Raw genomic sequence first — 19,265 nt, forward strand, 5'->3', positions numbered from 1 at the left:
TGATGGGAGGCCTCACCCTCCCTGAGTGGATGGGGGATGGGATGAGGTAGAATGGGAGGGAGAGAGAACTGGGATTGGTATGTAAAATAAGATTTCTTTTAATTTAAATAAAATTCTTTAAAAAATTAAAAAGATATGCAAGATGTGGTGATCAGACTTGGAAAGGGCAGGAGCAGCTGAGTTACCAAGGCCATTGTAGAAAGAATTCTCAGAAAGTGGAAGCAGACGCATTTGTGACAATGACCATGGTCTCTACAGGACCTCCACAAGTCTGGAGATATCTCTCCACATACAAAAGCTCATTGTGTCTGTGTACACCATCTCTGAAGACCTCAAACTTGCACCCTAGTCCTAAAGGCATTTGGTCACTCCCAACCCCTTGGAACTGGGAGAGGAGAATAAGTAATCAGCATTGGTACCTCCAATGTCCTTGGGAAGAGGCTGTTGCTCAGGTCTGTCACTTGGCCTTAATGTTGCCCAGGAAGGGTTATCTTGAGACTTAGGGGCACAGCCAAAGACTCCCAACACAAAGTACAGTCTGAGCTGAATAACACACATGTCCACTTGAGTGACTACATTTACATGTTCATCTTTCCTAGGCCTTTGAGGATATTTCCACTTCTTTCTCTGAGGAAGAATATGAAGACAGCCAAATCACAGAAAAGTGCCTACATATTATGAAAAGGATCCAAACCACAATTACCAATCTAGCTGTTAGGAAGATGTGGTTCATACAAGCCTGGATGTCCGTGAATCTCTTCCCATGCTCTGAATTCTCAGCCTGCTGTAGGTCCCTGTATCCATGTTCCTTTTGTTCAGAAAGAAATGTCAATGATGCAATTGGTGAGCATCCTGCTCTTTTTAATCTTGTGCAGGACTGAGAGCAGTGATCAACCCCCTCAGGACTCAGGCCTGCTGCCTGCAATTTTCTCTTCTGCTGGCATTTGATCAGCACATTCTGTAACGGCTTTCATAAAATAAAATGTATAAAACAGACAAATCAGATGAAAAGAATTTGGATTAAACAACTATGCGTTACCGAGGAGAAGGCAATGGGAATTAATATTAATGCACAGAGTTTCTATTAGAATAGAGGAAATTATTGCAAAGAGATAATGATGATGCTGTCAGCACATTGTGAATAGAGTCACTCAGATAGTGGAATTTTGTTAAATGTGCTTACAACAAAAGTTGTGTTGGATTTGCCATTAAATCTAGAGATCCTATACTAAATATTTCCACTAAATTATAATACCCTACATCAGAAAGCAGGAATGCCCTATGTAGATATTATTATTCAAAGCAACTTTTCTGTGATTCCCTTTTATAGAATTTATCTTACAGAATTTCTCTACACTAAAACAGGAAGGAAATCTAAACAATGCTAACAAAAGATTGGACTCCAGAGATAATGGTCTTGTTCCCCAGGCTCCAATTATTCCAAGTTGGAGACTGTCTATTTCTTGCTCATTACATTGTGGTTTGTTAATTTTTCTTAAAACTTTATTTTAAGAATATTGCAAATAGCCTTCCAGGCCCCAAACTCCGGCCATCCCAGCTTCAGGGAAGCTTCGGTCTCTGGGGTAATACTCCACATCCTCCGCCCAAAACCCATCCCCTCAATCTTCTGGAGCCTCTCCTTCGCATCCAGAAGACCCACCCACACAGGAAAGACATCAGCTGTTCCAGGACCCAAACTCTGGCAATACCAGCTTCAGCTTCAGGAAAGACATCAGCCCTTCCAGGACGCAACATCCTGCGACCCCAGCTTCAGCTTAAGCTTCAGTGTCAACGTCCCCAGCTTCAGCTTCAGGAAGGAAGGAAACCAGTGGAGATGGAAAGACCCCACCAGCACCCACTGGAAGAAGAGATGAAAAGAAGACAAAATGAGAGTTCACTCAGCAATAGAAAGACCAACATGACTCCACCAGAATCTAGGGAACCAACGCAAGCAAGACCTGAAAAGCACTACATAGACGAAGCAGAGGAGATAGACCTTAAAAATTATTTTATGAAGATGATAGAGACACTCAAGGAAGAAACGAGGAAATCCCTTAAAGAAATAGAAGAAAAAACAAACAAAAAAATCCATGAAATGGGGGAAAATTTCAAGAAATAAACAAATCTCTCAAAGAATCTAAAGAGTACCAAGAAAAACAACCAAACAAATGAAGGAAACAACTCAAACAGTTGAAGGATTGAAAGCTGAAATAGAAACAATAAAGAAAACACAGAAGGAGGGGATTCTGGAAATAGAAAAGCTGGGTAAACGATCAGGAACTACAGATGCAAGTATCACCAATAGAATACAAGAGATAGAAGAGAGAATCTCGGGTGTTGAAGACTCATTAGAGGATATACAGTCATCAACCAAAGAAAATCTCAAAACTGACAAATCCCTAACACAAAATATTGAGGAAATATGGAACACTGTGAAGAAGCCAAACCTGAGAATAATAGGTATAGAAGAAGGAGAAGAAATACAGCTCACTTGGGCAGCAGATCAGTACCCATCCCGAGTATACACACGGACTTTGGACTCCCATCCAACAATGTGAGGTGCGCTCTCACCCTGAACACTTGGGGAAGGGTCTAGGCCCTGCCCTATATGAAATGACAGACTATGGACACCCCCATGGAGGGCCTCACCCTCCCTGGGGAAATGAGGGGATAATGGTGGGGTTGGGGGAAGGGCACGGGAGGAGGGGAGGGAAAGGGAGAGGGACCTGGAACTGACTTGTGAAGCAACCTTGTTTCGTATCTAAATTTAAAATGAAAAATAAATAAATATAAAAATATTAAAAAAATAAATTGTTACGATGTTAAAAAATTAAAAAAAGAAATACAGCTCAAAGCTACAGAAAACATATTCAACAGAATAATAGAAGAAAACTTACCTAACCTAAAGAAAGATATGCCTATGAAAATACAAGAAACTTACAGAACACCAAATAGGCTGAACCAGAAAAAGAAGTCACCTCACCATATAATAATCAAAACACCAAACCTGCAGAATAAAGGGAAAATATTAAGAACAGCTAAAGAAAAAGGCCAAGTAATATATAAAGGCAGACCTATCCAAATTACACCTGACTTCTCAATGGAAACGATGAAAGCCAGAAGATCCTGGACAGAAGTCCTACAATCACTAAGGGAACAAGGATGCCAGCCCAGCCTACTATATCCAGCAAAGGTTTCAATTACCATAGATGGAGAAAACAAAATATTCCATGACAAAGCCAGATTTAAACAATACGTATCCATGAATCCATCTCTACAGATGGTGCTAGAAGGAAAACCTAGATCCAAGGAAGATAACTACACTCACAAAGACACAGGCAATATATAATCCCACTTTACAAAACACCAAAAGAAAAAGGGAGGAGAAAGTACACAAAATAACTTCATTAACAATAAATCAAGCACAAACAAGAATCAACAATCAATGGTCATTAATATCCCTCAATGTCAACGGCCTCAACTTGCCTATAAAAAGACACAGACTAGCAGAATGGATACGAAGACAGAACCCATCCTTCTGCTGCATAAAAGAAACACATCTCAACATCAAAGATAGTCATTATCTCAGAGTAAAGGGTTAGGAAAAGATTTTCCAATCAAACAGACCCAAGAAACAAGCGGGTGTAGCAATCCTAATATCTAACAAACTATACTTTAAATTAAAATCAATCAAAAGAGATGAAGAAGGACATTTCATATTCATCAAAGGAAAAGTCCATCAAGATGAAATCTCAATTTTAAACATCTATGCCCCAAATACAAAGGCACCTACATTCGTGAAAGAAACATTACTAAAGCTCAAATTGCACATAAAATCTCACCCACTAATAGTAGGAGACTTCAACACTCCGCTCTCACCTCTAGACCGGACCTCCAGACAGAAACTTAAAAAAGAAACAAAAAAACTACTAGAAGTTATGACCCAACTAGGTTTAACAGACATCTATAGAACATTCCACCCAAACACAAAAGGATATACCTTCTTCTCAGTGCCACATGGAACCTTCTCTAAAATTGACCACATAATAGGAAACATAGCAAATCTCCACAGATACAAAAAAATGGAATAACCCCCTGTATCTTATCAGACCACCATGCATTAAAATTAGAATTCAACAATAACACAAATCGCAGAAACCCTACAAACTCATGGAAATTGAACAATGCACAATCGCACCATCCCTGGGTAAAGGAAGAAATAAAAAAATAAATTAAAGACTTTCTGGAATTCAATGAGAATGAAGACACAACATATACAAACTTATGGGACACTTTGAAAGCAGTGCTGAGAGGAAAGTTCATAGCACTAAGTGCCAACATGAAGAAACTGGAGAACAGTCATACTAGAGAATTAATAGCACATCTGAATGTTCTAGAACAAAAAGAAGCAAACACACCCAGGTGGAGCAGACACCAGGAAATTATCAAATTGAGGGATAAAATCAATCAAGTAGAAACCAGGAAAACATTGAGAAGAATCAATGAAACATAGAGTTGGTTCTTTGAGAAAATCAACAAAATAGACAAACCTCTGTCCAAACTAACCAAAAGACAGAGAAAGCCCATGCTAATTAACAAAATCAGAAACGGAAAAGGGGACATAGCAACGGACTCTGAGGAAATCCAGAGGATCATCAGGGCATACTTTGAAAATCAGTACTCCACAAAATTCGAAAATTTAAAGGAAATGGACAATTTCCTGGATAGATATCACTTGCCAAAACTAAATCAAGAGCAGATAAACAATCTAAACAGACCTATAACCCTTAATGAAATAGAAGCAATCATCAAAAGTCTCCCAAACAAAAAAAGCCCAGGCCCAGATGGCTTCAGTGCAGAATTCTACCAGAAATTCAAAGAAGAGCCAATTCCAATACTCCTCAAAGTATTCCACACAATAGAAGCAGGAGGCTCACCGCCAAACTCTTTCTACGAGGCTACAATTACCTTGATACCCAAGCCACACAAAGACACAACTAAGAAAGAGAACTATAGACCAATTTCCCTCATGAACATCGATTCAAAAATACTCAATAAATACTAGCAAACCTGATTCAAGAACACAACTGAAAAATCATCCAACATGATCAAGTAGGCTTCATCCCAGGAATGCAGGGATGGTTCAACATTAGAAAATCTATCAATGTGATCCACCATATAAACAAACTTCAAAGAAAAACCACATGATCATCTCACTAGATGCTGAAAAAGCCTTTGGCAAACTCCAGCACCCCTTCATGATAAAGGACCTAGAGAGATCAGGGATAACAGGAACATATTTGAACATAATAAAAACAATATACAGTAAAGCAATAGCTAACATCAAACTAAATGGAGAGAAACTCAAAGCAATTCCTCTAAAATCAGGAACAAGACAAGGCTGTCCACTCTTTCCATATCTCTTAAATATTGTACTTGAAGTTCCAGCTACAGCAATAAGACAACAAAAGGAGATAAAGGGGATATAAATAGGAAAAGAAGCAGTCAAGCTATCACTATTTGCAGATGATATGATAATTTACATAAGTGATACAAAAAACTCTGCAAGGGAACTCCTAGAGCTGATAAATAATTTCAGCAAAGTGGCAGGATAAAAGGTAAACTCAAAAAAATCAGTGGCCCTATTATAAACAGATGAAGTGGCTGAGAAAGAAATCAGAGAAACATCACGCTTTACAATAGCCATAAACAGCATCAAATATCTGGGGATAATGTTAACCAAGGAAGTGAAAGACCTGTGTATCAAGAACTTTGAGTCTTTAAAGTAATAAATCAAAGAGGATACCAGAAAATGGAAAGATCTCCCATGCTCTTGGATTGGTAGGATCAACAAAATAAAAATGGCAATCTTACCAAAAGCAGTCTACAGATTCAATGCAACCCCTATCAAAATTCCGGCACAATTCTTCAAGGACCTGGAAAGAACAATAATCAACTTTATATGGAAAAACAAAAGGCCCAGGGTAGCCAAAACAACCCTATACAATAAAGGAACTTCAGGAGGTATCACCATACCTGACTTCAACCTCTAGTATAGAGCTATAGTCCTGAAAACAGCTTGGTATTGGCACAAAAATAGGCAGGTAGACCAATGGAACCGAATTTAAAACCCTGATTTTAACCCACACACCTATGAACACTTGATTTTTGACAAAGAAGCTAAAACTATACAATGGAAAAAAGAAAACATCTTCAACAAATGGTGCTGGCATAATTGGGTACTGGTATGCAGAAGACTGCAGATAGATCCATGTTTATCACCTTGTACAAAAATTAAGTCCAAATGGATCAAAGATCTCAACATAAATCCAGTCACACTGAAACTTTTAGAAGAGAAAGTGGGAGATTCTCTTCAACGAGTTGATACAGGAGACCACTTCCTGAACAAAACACCAGTGGCACAAACACTGAGATCGACAATTAACAAATGGGACCTCCTGAAACTAAAAGGCTTCTCTAAGGCAAAAAACACAGTCAACAAGACAAAAAGGCAGTCCACAGAATGGGAAAAGATATTCACTAACCACATATCTGACAGAGGACTGATCTCCAAAATTTACAAAGAACTCAAGAAGCAAATCTCCAAAACACCAAAGGATCAGATTTTTAAAAATGGGGCACAGAACTAAAGTGAGAATTCTCAATAGAGGAATCTAAAATGGCTGAGAGAAACTTGAGAAAGTCCTCAACATCCTTAGCCATTAGAGTATTGCAAATCAAAACAACTCTGAGATACCATCTTACTCCTGTATGAATGGCTAAAATCAAAAACACCAATGACAGTTTATGCTGGAGAGGATGTGAAGAGAGGGGAACATTCCTCCACTGCTGGTGGGAGTGAAAATTTGTACAGTCACTTTGGAAATCAATATGGAGATTCCGCAGGAAAATTGGAATCAGTCTACCACAAGACCCAGCAATTCCACTCTTAGGCATATACCCAAAAGATGCACATTCATACAAAAAGGATATCTGTTCCACTATGTTCATAGCAGCATTATTTGTAATAGACAAAATCTGGAAACAACCTAGATGGCCCTCAACTGAAGAGTGGATAGAGAAAATGTGGTACATTTACAAAATGGAATACTATTCAGCAGAAAAACAATGGAATCTTGAAATTTGCAGGCAAATGGATGTCACTAGAAGAAACCATTCTGATGGCATGGATCAGGGGCATGCTAGCCTACAATTCCACTAACAGAGATTCTGCAAATCAGCAAGGACCCTAAGAGAGATATGCATGGTACCCCAGAGAAGGGGTATGAGTCAAGGTCTCCTGAGCATGAGGGGAAGCGGGAGGGAGCCACGAAAAAGAGAGGGGGAGAAGAGGAGGGGAGAAAAGACATGGGGGAACAGGATGGATGAGTCAGAGGTAAAACAGAAACAGCATGAGAGATACCATAATAGAGGAAGCTATTATAAGTTTGAGGAGAGATCTGACACTAGTGATATTACCAGAGATCTACGAGGATGACACCAACTGGCAAATGAAGCAATAGTAGAGAGACTACCTTAAATGCCCATCCCTGATAAGGAATTTGCCATCCTAGGACCTTCATCCAGTGACTGATGGAAGCAGAGGCAGATACCCACAGCTAAACATTGAACTGAACTCCTTGAACCCAGTGACAGAGAGGAAGAATAATGAGAAAAGGGGTCAAGACCAGGCTGGAGAAACCCACAGAAGCTGCTGACCTGAACAAGCAGGAGTTCTTGGACCCCCCGACTGATGGCCCGGAAGCCAGCATGGGACTGATCCACACCCCCTGAACGTGGTTGTCAGCAAGGGTACCTGGCCAATGTATGGGGCCTTGGACAGTAAGTATTTATCCCTGGCATACAAGTGGACTTTGGGTGCCCATCCCACAATGAGGGATGCTCTCTCAGCCTGGACTCTTGGGGATGGGCCTAGGCGTGCCATGAACAAAAGTACAGACTCTGGAGATCTCCATGGAGGGTGTCACCCTCCCTGGGAAATAGAGTGGGGATTGGATGGGATGCTGGAGGGGTGGGTGGGAGGTGGGAGAGGAGGGGGAGGGAGAGGGAGCTGGGATTGACCGGTGAAACAAGCTTGTTGCTCATTTAAATTTTAAAAAGACTATTGCAAATAAAAAACACTAAATTTTTTATTGATTTTAATATGCCATTTGATTATTTCTTTTTAATGTAAGTTAGAAACAAGCTTGTTTCACATGTCAATCACAGCTCCCTTTTCCTCCCTTCCTTCCCCACCCTCCCTGATTATTTCTTTTATTGTTGAGATTAAACTGTAATTATAGCACTTCCTCATTCCCATCCCTGTCTCCAAACTTTCTTATACTCACTCCTCCCCTTCTTTAAAATTCAAGCACTTTTCTCATTGTTGTTATGTGCATATGCACACACACACACATACTCACACACACACACACACACACACACATACACACACATTCCTAAACTCAGCTAGCTCAATCAGTATAACATGAGTGTTATGTGTGTTATCAGGGCTGACCATTTGGAATTGGATTACAATTGGTTGGTGTGCTCTTCCCTGGGGAAGACTCTTTGTCCCACTTCTCAGCATTCCTTCATTGCTTTTATTATTCTAATTGATTCCTTGAGAATTTCATACGATTTATTTTGGTTATATCCACCTCATCCTCCTAACTGCTCTACAATCCACCCCTCAATCTCTACACACAACCCAACTTTCTCTCTTCTTCTATCCCAATAAGCAATCCAGTCCACTATGCACTGTCCTATACCTCATGAGTGTGGCCATCCAATGAACTATATGTAGTAGGTCCATTAAGAGGCACACTCTTGAAGGCAGGCACCTTTTCCTACCCCCTTAGCCATGAACTTTCAGAATCGCCTTCATTAGCTAGGGACTTGCTGACCCTCCATGCTCTAAGGTAGACTGGCATCATCTTATGCACACAAACTGCTGATGTTAGTTCAAAGTACCACAGTCCTCTTGTGTCTATAAGACACCATATTCCTGAGATCCTCCTTGTCTTCTTCCTCTAAGGCCTTTCTGTCACCTCTTCTGCAGTACTCCCCGGGACCTTGACTACAGGTGCCATAACACAGATGTCCCTGGTGCCGCTAAACACACACTTATTCTGCACTTTGATCAGTTGTGATCAGCCGCTGTCCACTGCACAAAGAAACTTCCCTGATGAACAGTGAGAGAGAGCTACACAACTCTACGGGTATAAAGATACCAGTTTAGACGTCAGCGCCATACTGTGTCTGTTTATCAAAGCAATTCTCGGGAGTTCATTGCCGGATGTGAGCTCCCCAACCACGAACTCCTAGCCAGATGTACACTACCAGGCAGGTCCTTTCTCAGTCCCTGCATTCTTAAGGTTAGAGGAGTGACAGCGAGAAACAGCACAAATGTGATAAGTTACTGACCTGAGCAGCGGTTTCTCTGGATCTCCAATCAGTAGCCCAGACCACTGAAATGTGTTCATGTCTTCATTGGTTCAGGTGATGCCTGCCCTGGGCATCCTCCCACACAGCCTCCAACACTTGCATTCTGACACTCACTCCCCTTGCGGAATAGACCAGAAAGTCTCTGCTCTGTGAAATAGTCCTCTCTCCTGACCGGAAATGACAGGGCTTCCTCTACCCAAGCCTGCCCCTGTGGTCTCCTTCAGCATGTCTTCTACACTTGGGAACTGCCTGCTCCTCAGTCCCAGCCCAGAGCAGCCCTCAGAGGCATCTGACTGTTTATGAACTGGGAGCTTCCTCTGCGACCTCCCAGAGGTTAGAGGGTTAAGGATCCGAGAGTTGGAGGGCAGTGAGGGTACAATTGAAGATCAATGCAAAGGGTGGATCACAGTGAAAGTACTCAATATCATGACTGCCCCATGTAAACAGTGTTTACATCTGGGTGTGAGGCATGCATATAATCTCAGGTGTCTATGATCATGACACCCAGACCTTCCCTCACTATAGAAAGGGACACTGTCTCAGAGCCAAATGACAAATGAGAAACAACAGGGAAAAAGAGGGGTCTGGAGAGCCTGCTCAGTGACATGTGCTGTTCTTTCAGAGGACCTGAGTTCAGTTCCCAGCACCAACACTGGGTTGCTCACTAACACCTGTAACTCCAGCTGTAGGGAATATCACACAATCCTCTGCCCTCTGCAGCCACGCACAGGAATACAACGTAAGTGTACACTTACCACACATGAATAAAAATGAACAAGAAAGTAAAAGCGTAGTGTCCCCAACATCAGAAACTGTTTGCTTTCAGCTAACTAGACATAGACTCTCTCCAGCAAGACTGGGGAAGGAGAAATGGCAGCTCAGGATTAGTGACCAGCACTACCTCCTGTTGCAAGCAGAGTCCGTGCCTGTGCCACCTTGCCCAATACCAACTCAGTCTTGTCACCAGCGTCCCATGTGATCCACACCTGGCACCACATGCTCTGACACAGATCAGTGTGTCTCGTTTCTTTCTTCTCCATCCCCTGCATTCATCTGCACACACCAGCACGGCACAGCTGTCTCCTCCCTTTTATTCACTCTCCTATTTACTGTTCACACAGTCCACCACAAGCTTATCTGTGGGGCCCCGTGGTTCACAGAATGGCCGCCTTTCCCTGAACCTGTGGACTGATCAGTGCTTCTCTTCCCCTAACTGCCTTTGTACCACACCCTAATTACATGCACATCTTTTCTGCTTGCTCAAATGTCAGTGAAGCAGAATAAAAGACAAACATTATTGTCCTGGAAACATGCGGTACTTAGGTCATTCCTTTCCCTTTAAGTTGCTGGGTTTCTTTTCATTTGTGTACAAATGTATTAGTCAGCGTTCTCCAGAGTAATAGAGCTTATAGAGTGAATCTCTAAATCAATAGAAAATGGCTTCATTAGAATGACTTACAGGCTGTGGTCTAGCAAGTCCAACAATAGCACTCTACCCATGGATGGTCCAAGAATCCAGTATTTTTTCAGAGCATGAGGGTAGACATCACAGCTGGTCTGCAGTATAAACTGAAATCACAAAGAAGGAAGCTCTAATGGTAGTGAAGTAACGGATTTTCTGGTAAGGAGAGGGCAAGCGGGCAAAGAGAGCAAGCTTCCTTCTTTCAGGTGCTTACATAGGCTTTCAGTAGTGAGTGTGGTCCAGATTATAGCTGCATATTCCTGTCTCAAAAGATCTGAATTAAAGGTGTATCTTCCTACCTCTTACATCTGGATTAGAAGTGGATCTTAAGCAAAATCCCTCACATGTGTGCCCTCCATTATGGGGTTTTAGTTAATTCCAGATGCAGTCAGGTTGACAATCAAAATAGGCATCACAATCCACTCCTCTCTACTTTGACACATAATTATATCTCCTTATTTCATGCTTAATTATAAATGAAAATTATAACCAGGTCATAATAATGCCTAAGCATGCTATAATATCTCATGTATAATAGCAAAAGCAGTAAATATTTAACCAATCATAATTACACCTAACTTGATATAACTATCTCTCTGACAATCCTCGGCTCTTCCTAAGATATATCCCGAAATTGAGGAGCCTCCAGAATGGCCTAGTATCCCACCCCCTTATCCCCTCCCGATACCCCCTCAGAATCCTCAACAGAGTGCTGTTGGAGGACCAGCAGAGGGACCGGGGGCCAGGACCAGGAGCAGACGCGCCCAGAGTCCTGAGGGTCCAGATTCAACTACAGCATTGCCTCTGGTGTATACGGCCCCCCACCGGTGAACCCTGACCAGCTACAATTACTCCAGTATTGGCCCTTCTCTTGGGCCGACCTCTACAATTGGAAATCTAACCATGCCCCTTTTCCAGAAAATCCCTCAAGCCTTACAGGTGTGATGGAGTCCCGCATGTTCTCTCACCAGCCTACTTGGGATGATTGCCAACAGCTTTTGCAGGTTCTTTTCACCGCCGAGGAGAGAGAATACTTTTGGAGGCGCGGAAGAATGTGCCTGGAATCAATGGTTAACCAACTCAACTTCAGAATGAAATAGATGCAGGCTTCCCCTTAAATCGTCCTAATTGGGACTACAACACAGCTGAAGGTAGGGAGCGGCTGACGGTCTATCGCCAGGCTCTGGTGGCAGGTCTCAAGGGAGCCGGCAGGTGTCCCACTAATTTGGCCAAGGTAAGGGAAGTTCTACAAGGGGAGAAGGAACCCCATCTGTGTTTTTAGAACGTCTCTTAGAGGCTTACAGGCGTTATATTCCCTTTGATCCTACTTCTGAGAGTCAGCAAGCAGCAGTGGCTATGGCTTTTATTGGACAGTCTGCCTCTGATATTAGGAGAAGGTTACAGCACCTGGAAGGGCTGCAAACATTATCTTTGCAAGACCTAGTTAAGGAAGCAGAGAAAGTGTACCATAAGAGAGAGACGGAGGAAGAAAAAGAGAAAGAGAAAAGAAGGAACCTGAGGAGAGACAGGATAGACGAGATAGAAGGCAAGAAAGAAATTTAACTAGGATTTTGGCCGCAGTAGTAGGCAACAGGGAAGCTCATAGGAACGAAGAAGGAATTAGGCAGACAGGGTACCTGGGCAATGAAGGGCCAAGGAGACCTTGGAACCCTGAAGGACCCCCTCAGCAGCCTTTAGATAAGGATCAATGTGCTTATTGTAAGGAAAAGGGGAATTGGGCAAGGGACTGCCCTAAGAAGAAACACAAGACACCCAAGGTCCTCACCTTAGAGGAAGATGATTAGGGGAGACGGGGCTCGGGCCCCCTCACCGAGCCTAGGGTAACCCTAACTGTCAGGGGACCCCTATGGACTTCCTTGTTGACACCAAAGCAGAATTTTCAGTTTTAAAGAAACCATTGGGAAAATTAAAAGATAAAATACTATAGTAATTGGGGCCACTGGCCAGAAACCATATTCTTGAACCACCAACAGGAAGGTTGATCTGGGAAAAGGTCAAGTAAGTCACTCCTTTCTCGTCATCCCTGAGTGCTCCATGCCACTATTCGGGAGAGATTTACTGTCTAAGCTAAAAGCCCAAATAAGCTTTTCCTCGGAAGGAACCATAGTCAATTGGCAGACTCCCACTTCTATGATCTTGACCTTAAAACTGGAGGAAGAATATAGATTACATGAGTCCCCGGCCCCACCAGACAAGACACTGGGGGGAACAAGGCTAAAAAGGTTCCCCAGAGCATGGGCAGAGATGGGGGGGGCATGGGAGAGGCCAAACGAGTGACCCCCATCATCATAAGCCTAAAGACTGATGCAACCCCCGTTGGGGTATGACAATACCCTATGAGCAAGGAAGACCGAGAGGGCATCAGACCTCACATCCAAAGACTCCTGCAACTAGGTATTCTGGTTCCTTGCCAGTCTCCCTGGAACACTCTGTTGCTGCCAGTTAGAAAGCCAGGCACCAATGATTACCAGCCAGTACAAGATCTAAGAGAAGTTAACTAAAGGGTACAAGATATCCATCCTATTGTCCCTAACCCTTGGCACGGTGTTGGTGGTATAGTGGTGAGCATAGCTGCCTTCCTACTGTCCCTAACCCTTACAACCTGCTCAGTTCTCTCCCTCCTGACAGACGATGGTACACGGGTCTGGACTTGAAAGATGTGTTCTTTTGCCTGAGACTACATCCTACAAGCCAGGCGACCTTTGCTTTTGAATGGAGAGACCCAGATCAGGGACAGGCTGGACAGCTGACTTGGACACATCTGCCTCAGGGATTCAAAAACTCCCCCACTCTCTTCGACAAAGCCCTCCATCGAGATTTGGCTCTGTTCAGGTCAGGAAATCCTCAAGTTACCCTGCTTCAATATGTTGATGATTTGCTCCTAGCTGCTGTCACCGAGCAAGAGTGCAGACTGGGGACTGAGAGATTACTGACTGAGCTGGGTGAGTTGGGGTACAGGGCTTCAGTAAAGAAAGCCCAGATTTGTCAGACAGAAGTAACCTACTTGGGTTACACTCTTAAGGAGGGGAAGCGATGGCTGACCAAAGCTAGGAAAAAGACCGTGACACAAATCCCTACTCCTGCAATCCCAAAGCAAGTGAGAGAATTTCTAGGTACTGCAGGGTTTTGTAGACTCTGGATTCCAGGTTTGGCCACCCTGGCAGCCCCACTCTATCCCCTCACTGAGGAGACTGAGACTTTCTCATGGACCCTCGACCATCAGAAAGCCTTTGAAGAGATCAAGAGGGCTAAACTCAGTACACCAGCCCTAGCCCTGCCAGACCTGACAAAGCCATTCATTCTGTATGTAGATGAAGGGCAGGAATAGCGCAAGGGGTCCTAACTCAGGCCTTGGGACCATGGAAGCGACCTGTGGCCTACCTGTCAAAGAAATTAGATCCTGTAGCCAGTGGATGGCCATCTTGCCTAAAAGCCATTGCCGCAGTGGCACTGCTTATCAAAGATGCCGACAAACTAACTTTAGGTCAACAGACTGTAGTGGTAGCCCCACAAGCCCTGGAAAGCATCATCAGACAACCGCCTGACCGATGGATGACCAACCTCTGCATGGCTCACTATCAGAGCCTCTTGTTAACTGAGAGAGTGCTGTTTGCACCCCCGGCTATCCTGAACCCCGCCTCCTTGCTGCCAGAGACAGACAACTTATTACTGGTACACCAATGTATGGACATCCTGGCAGAAGAAACCGGAACCAGGAAAGACCTCACTGATCAGCCATGGCCAGGGTGCCCTAATTGGTACACGGATGGTAGCAGCTTCATGGTTGAAGGTAAGCAGAGAGCTGGGGTGGCGGTAGTAGACAGGAAGTGGACCATCTAGGCCAGCAGCTTACCGGAGGGAATGTTGGCCCAGAAAGCTGAGCTGATCGCACTCACACAAGCCTTGCGGCTGGCAGAAGGAAAGGCTATCAACATCTACACGGACAGCAGGTACGCTTTCGCCACCACTCACATACATGGGGCAATTTATAAACAGAGAGGGTTACTCACGTCGGCTGGAAAGGACATTAAAAATAAAGAAGAAATCTTGAGCCTGTTAGAGGCCATACATTTGCCAAAGAAACTGGCATTATACATTGTTCCAGCCACCAAAAGGGCCAAGACGTCATAGCCAAGGGAAATCAAATGGCTGACACGGCTGCCAAGCAGGCGGCTCAAGGAGCTACGATCCTCGCAGCTGAACAAAAAACTAAGGAACCTAAAGACTATTATGACATTAGAGAAACTAGCTTCAGGTATACCCCTGAAGATCATAAGCAGATAGAGAAACTAAAAATTGTTCATGGCTACTCCCCCCCATGGTGTAGCTGAGACAGAAGATGGCAAATCCGTACTACCCCAAGAGGAGGGACGACATTATGTCACCAATTTACATCAACTAACTCATCTAGGGACAAAGAAGCTAAAGGACGTCATACGTCACTTCGATTATCATGTCATGGGCCTCTCGGACATTGCTCAAAAAGTAGTTCAGAATTGCAAGGCCTGTGCCTTAAGTAATGCTGGACATCACCTAGGTGCCCCTGGCAAATGCCTCCGGGGGGACAGGCCAAGAGCATACTGGGAGGTCGATTTCACAGAAGTTAAACCAGCAAAATATGGTAACAAATATATATTAGTTTTCATAGATACCTTCTCAGGATAGGTAGAGGCTTTCCCTACAAAGAGGGAAACAGCCAATGTGGTAGCAAAGAAGATACTGGAGGAGATTTTCCCACAATTCGGCATCCCTAAGGTAATTGGATCAGACAATGGCCCTGCCTTCGTTGCCCAGGTAAGTCAGGGACTGGCCACCCAACTGGGGATTAATTGGAAATTACATTGTGCTTATAGACCCCAGAGCTCAGGACAGGTAGAAAGAATAAATAGAACATTAGAAGAGACCTTGACTAAATTAACCTTAGAGACCTGTGGAAAAGAATGGACAGCCCTCCTGCCCTTTGCCTTGTTCCGAGTACGGAACCCCAGGGAAATTTAAACTCACACCATTCGAGCTCCTCCATGGGGGACCGCCCCCCCTTGCCAGAAGCAGGAGGGGTACTTGATCTTGATGCCTCTTTCTCCCAACCCCTGTTAGCTCGTTTAAAGGCTCTTGAACTGGTCAGAAAGGATGCCTGTGATGAGGGAAGTCCTGTGTATATGTCAATAAAGCACTGTTGGCCAATAGGAAAGCAAGATAGGTGGGACTAGGAGTCCAGGAGGACTCTGGGTAGGAGAAACACAGGGAATCAAGATGTAACTGCCATAGGGATAAGAAGCCCGAAAAGTTCTCCGGTAAGAGAAATACTTAGATTAACAATTATGGGATAAATACTTAAGTCAGAGCTAGCCAGTAAGAAACAAGCAAGGCCAACAGCTTCATAATTAATATAGCCTCCTGTGTGTTTATTTGGGACTGATGCGGCTCTAGAACCAGGCTGGCGGGAAGGCTTCTCTTTACACGCCTGGGAACAGCTAAATGGAGCATACAAAGCGGGAACCACAGCTGTACCACGTCAGTTCCAAGTGGGAGACTCCGTCCTGGTCCCATGTCATCGATCTGGCAACCTCGAACCCAGATGGAAGGGACCCTACCTGGTGCTCCTGACAAGTCCCACCTCCATCAAGGTTGATGGCATCCCAGGTTGGATCCACGCATCCCACGTCAAAGCGGCCTCTCCTGCAACCCAAGAAGACTCCTGGAAGCTGGAAGGGACTGGTGATCCTCTTAAGCTGCATTTATGTCGCCTGCTTACCACAGAATAGAAATCCTCATGCTCCTGAAGCATTAACCTGGCAGGTACTATCACAAACTGGGGATGTAGTCTGGTCCACCTCTAAAGTCACTCCCCCTGGTACTTGGTGGCCCTCTTTGTTTCCTGAAATCTATGCCCTGATGGCAGGGTTAGACTTATGGGACATTCCTGGGATGACTCATGAAGAAATACCCTTAGAAGAGGGGCATTTACAAAAAAACGGTCCCTTCATCAAGGAACAGTTTCACAGGGCCAACACCTAGCTGATTCCCCGGGATGTAAAGATAGATCTATACAGAGCCGACTTCCTTTTATGTTTGTCCTAGAGACGGCAGATCTAGGTGGGAGACACATAGATGTGAAGGACTGGGAAATTTCTATTGCAAACAATGGGGATGTGAAACTACCAGAGATGCCCACTGGCATCCCACATCCCTATGGGACTTGACTACTGTCGCTAGAAAAAATAAGGGCCTAGACTCCCTCAATATCACCTTCACAAATCCAGGGAAGCAGTTTACTGCCTGGCCCAAGAGACAAAAATTGGGGTCTGAGGTTCTATATGTCAGGATGGGATAACGGGTTTTTGTTCCAGATTAGGCTCAAGATTGAGAGCCCTCCAGATGTTCCCATAGGGCCTGATAAGGTACTCCCAGAGCAAGGAGCTCCTCAACGGGTGTTACCACCGCTTCCTCACCCCATAAGTTCTGATTCCCCCGTTTCTGAGCCCCAACCCCATGGGAAGATAATTCCCACTACAGAAACCTTCACTCTGCTCCCTACCACTGATGATAGACTCTTTAACCCGATTCAAGGGGCTTTTCTAGCTTTAAATACTACCATTCGCTGGGTGGTGGTGGCGGCGCACGCCTTTAATCCCAGCACTTGGGAGGCAGAGGCAGGCGGATCTCTGTGAGTTCGAGGCCAGGCTGGACCGACAACCTCCAAAACAATACAGAGAAACCCTGTCTCGTAAAACCAAAAAAACAAAAATACTACCAATATCGATGCTACCTCATCTTGCTGGCTTTGTCTTGCTGCTGGTCCTCCTTATTACGAGGGAACTGCCATCTCTGGTACCATCACCTCCGTGACAGATCCAAATCAATGTTCCTGGGGCTCCCGAAGTAAGCTTACCCTTACTGAAGTCTCAGGATCAGGTTAATGCCTAGGGACAGTAAGTACCTCACTCCCACCAGCACCTCTGCAACAGCTCCTCAACAGATATGGTAACAGAGACCAAACCTTATCTGTTACCAAGTAACAATAGCTGGTGGGCGTGTAGTACTGGGCTTATCCCCTGTGTCTCTACTGTTGTGTTTAACCAGTCAAGAGACTTTTGTGTTATGGTTCAGCTGGTTCCTCGTGTCTACTACCACCCCAAGGAGACAGTCATAGGTGTTTATGATTATAACCAAAGAAGGGACAAGAGGGAGCCGGTATCCCTCACCTTAGCAGTAATGTTGGGTTTGAACATAGCAGCAGGAATTGGTACTGGGACTACAGCCCTCGTTAAGGGACCCCAAGACCTCCAACATGGCCTGAATACTCTGCAGTCCACTATGACACAGGATATCAAAGTGTTAGAAAGCTCTGTCACTAAGTTAGAAGAATCTCTCATCTCCCTGTCTAAGGTAGTTCTGCAGAATAGGAGAGGCCTAGACCTGCTGTTCCTTAAGGAAGGTGGACTATGTGCTGCCCTTAAAGAAGAATGTTGTTTTTACATTGATCACTCTGGAGCTATCAGAGATTCCATGAGCAGGCTCAGAGAAAGATTAGAAAAACACAAACGAGACCGGGAGGCCACACAAAACTGGTACGAGGGCTGGTTCAGCAGATCGCCATGGATGACGACTTTCCTTTCTGCCCTGATGGGTCCCTTACTGATCTTACTTCTTCTGTTGACTATAGGACCTTGCATAATTAATAGATTAATTGCTTTTATTAGACAAAGAGTTAGTGCTGTACAGATTCTTATGCTATGCCAACAGTATCAGAGATTAGAACAGGGCAACACAGACTACATAGAGTCAGAAATTTAGTTCTGCAGTTCTATGATTAGAACTGCTTACTAAAAGAAGTGGGGAATGAGAGATTCCAACTCAACATTTTTAGACCCTTAGTGACTAGCCCATCACAGAGTGACTTGCCCTTCTGCCCTCTCCTGAGAAACCGGAGACCTCAAGATAAACTTAAAAGATAACCCTCCCTGATCCAGAAACTAGCTCACTACATTCCTGCTCAATGTTTAACTGTACAATGCCTAAAGAATGCTTGCGTGAGATTACCTTCCTGTTAAGACATAAGCTATCATTTAAATTCCTCATCCGTTATGTTTATGATGTTTGCCTAACTCCCCGATTCAGTTTTTCCCTTTTAAAAACCCCCAACTGCAGCTACTAGGGGTCGAACTCCTCTGCCCCTGCAAGGGTCATGAGCTCGGCCCCACTGCACTGGTTCCCCGAATAAACCTCGTCTTTCTTGAATTATTGGGGCGTTGGCTTATCCCGAGACTTGAGTGAGGGTCTCCCACTCTGGGGGTCTTTCACTACATCTTTCCACTTCTGGCCAGTGCCTGCA

At 44.2% G+C, this 19,265-nt stretch overlaps 1 pseudogene; it reads left to right on the forward strand.

Annotated features, from left to right (window-relative positions):
• The first annotated feature begins 7,381 nt into the window (after window positions 1–7,381).
• On the forward strand, window positions 7,382–16,695 carry LOC121135217 (annotated as a pseudogene).
• The last annotated feature ends 2,570 nt before the right edge of the window (window positions 16,696–19,265 follow it).

The sequence above is a fragment of the Mesocricetus auratus genome, unplaced genomic scaffold, assembly GCF_017639785.1.
Source record: "Mesocricetus auratus isolate SY011 unplaced genomic scaffold, BCM_Maur_2.0 Super-Scaffold_100033, whole genome shotgun sequence".
NCBI lineage: Eukaryota > Metazoa > Chordata > Mammalia > Rodentia > Cricetidae > Mesocricetus > Mesocricetus auratus.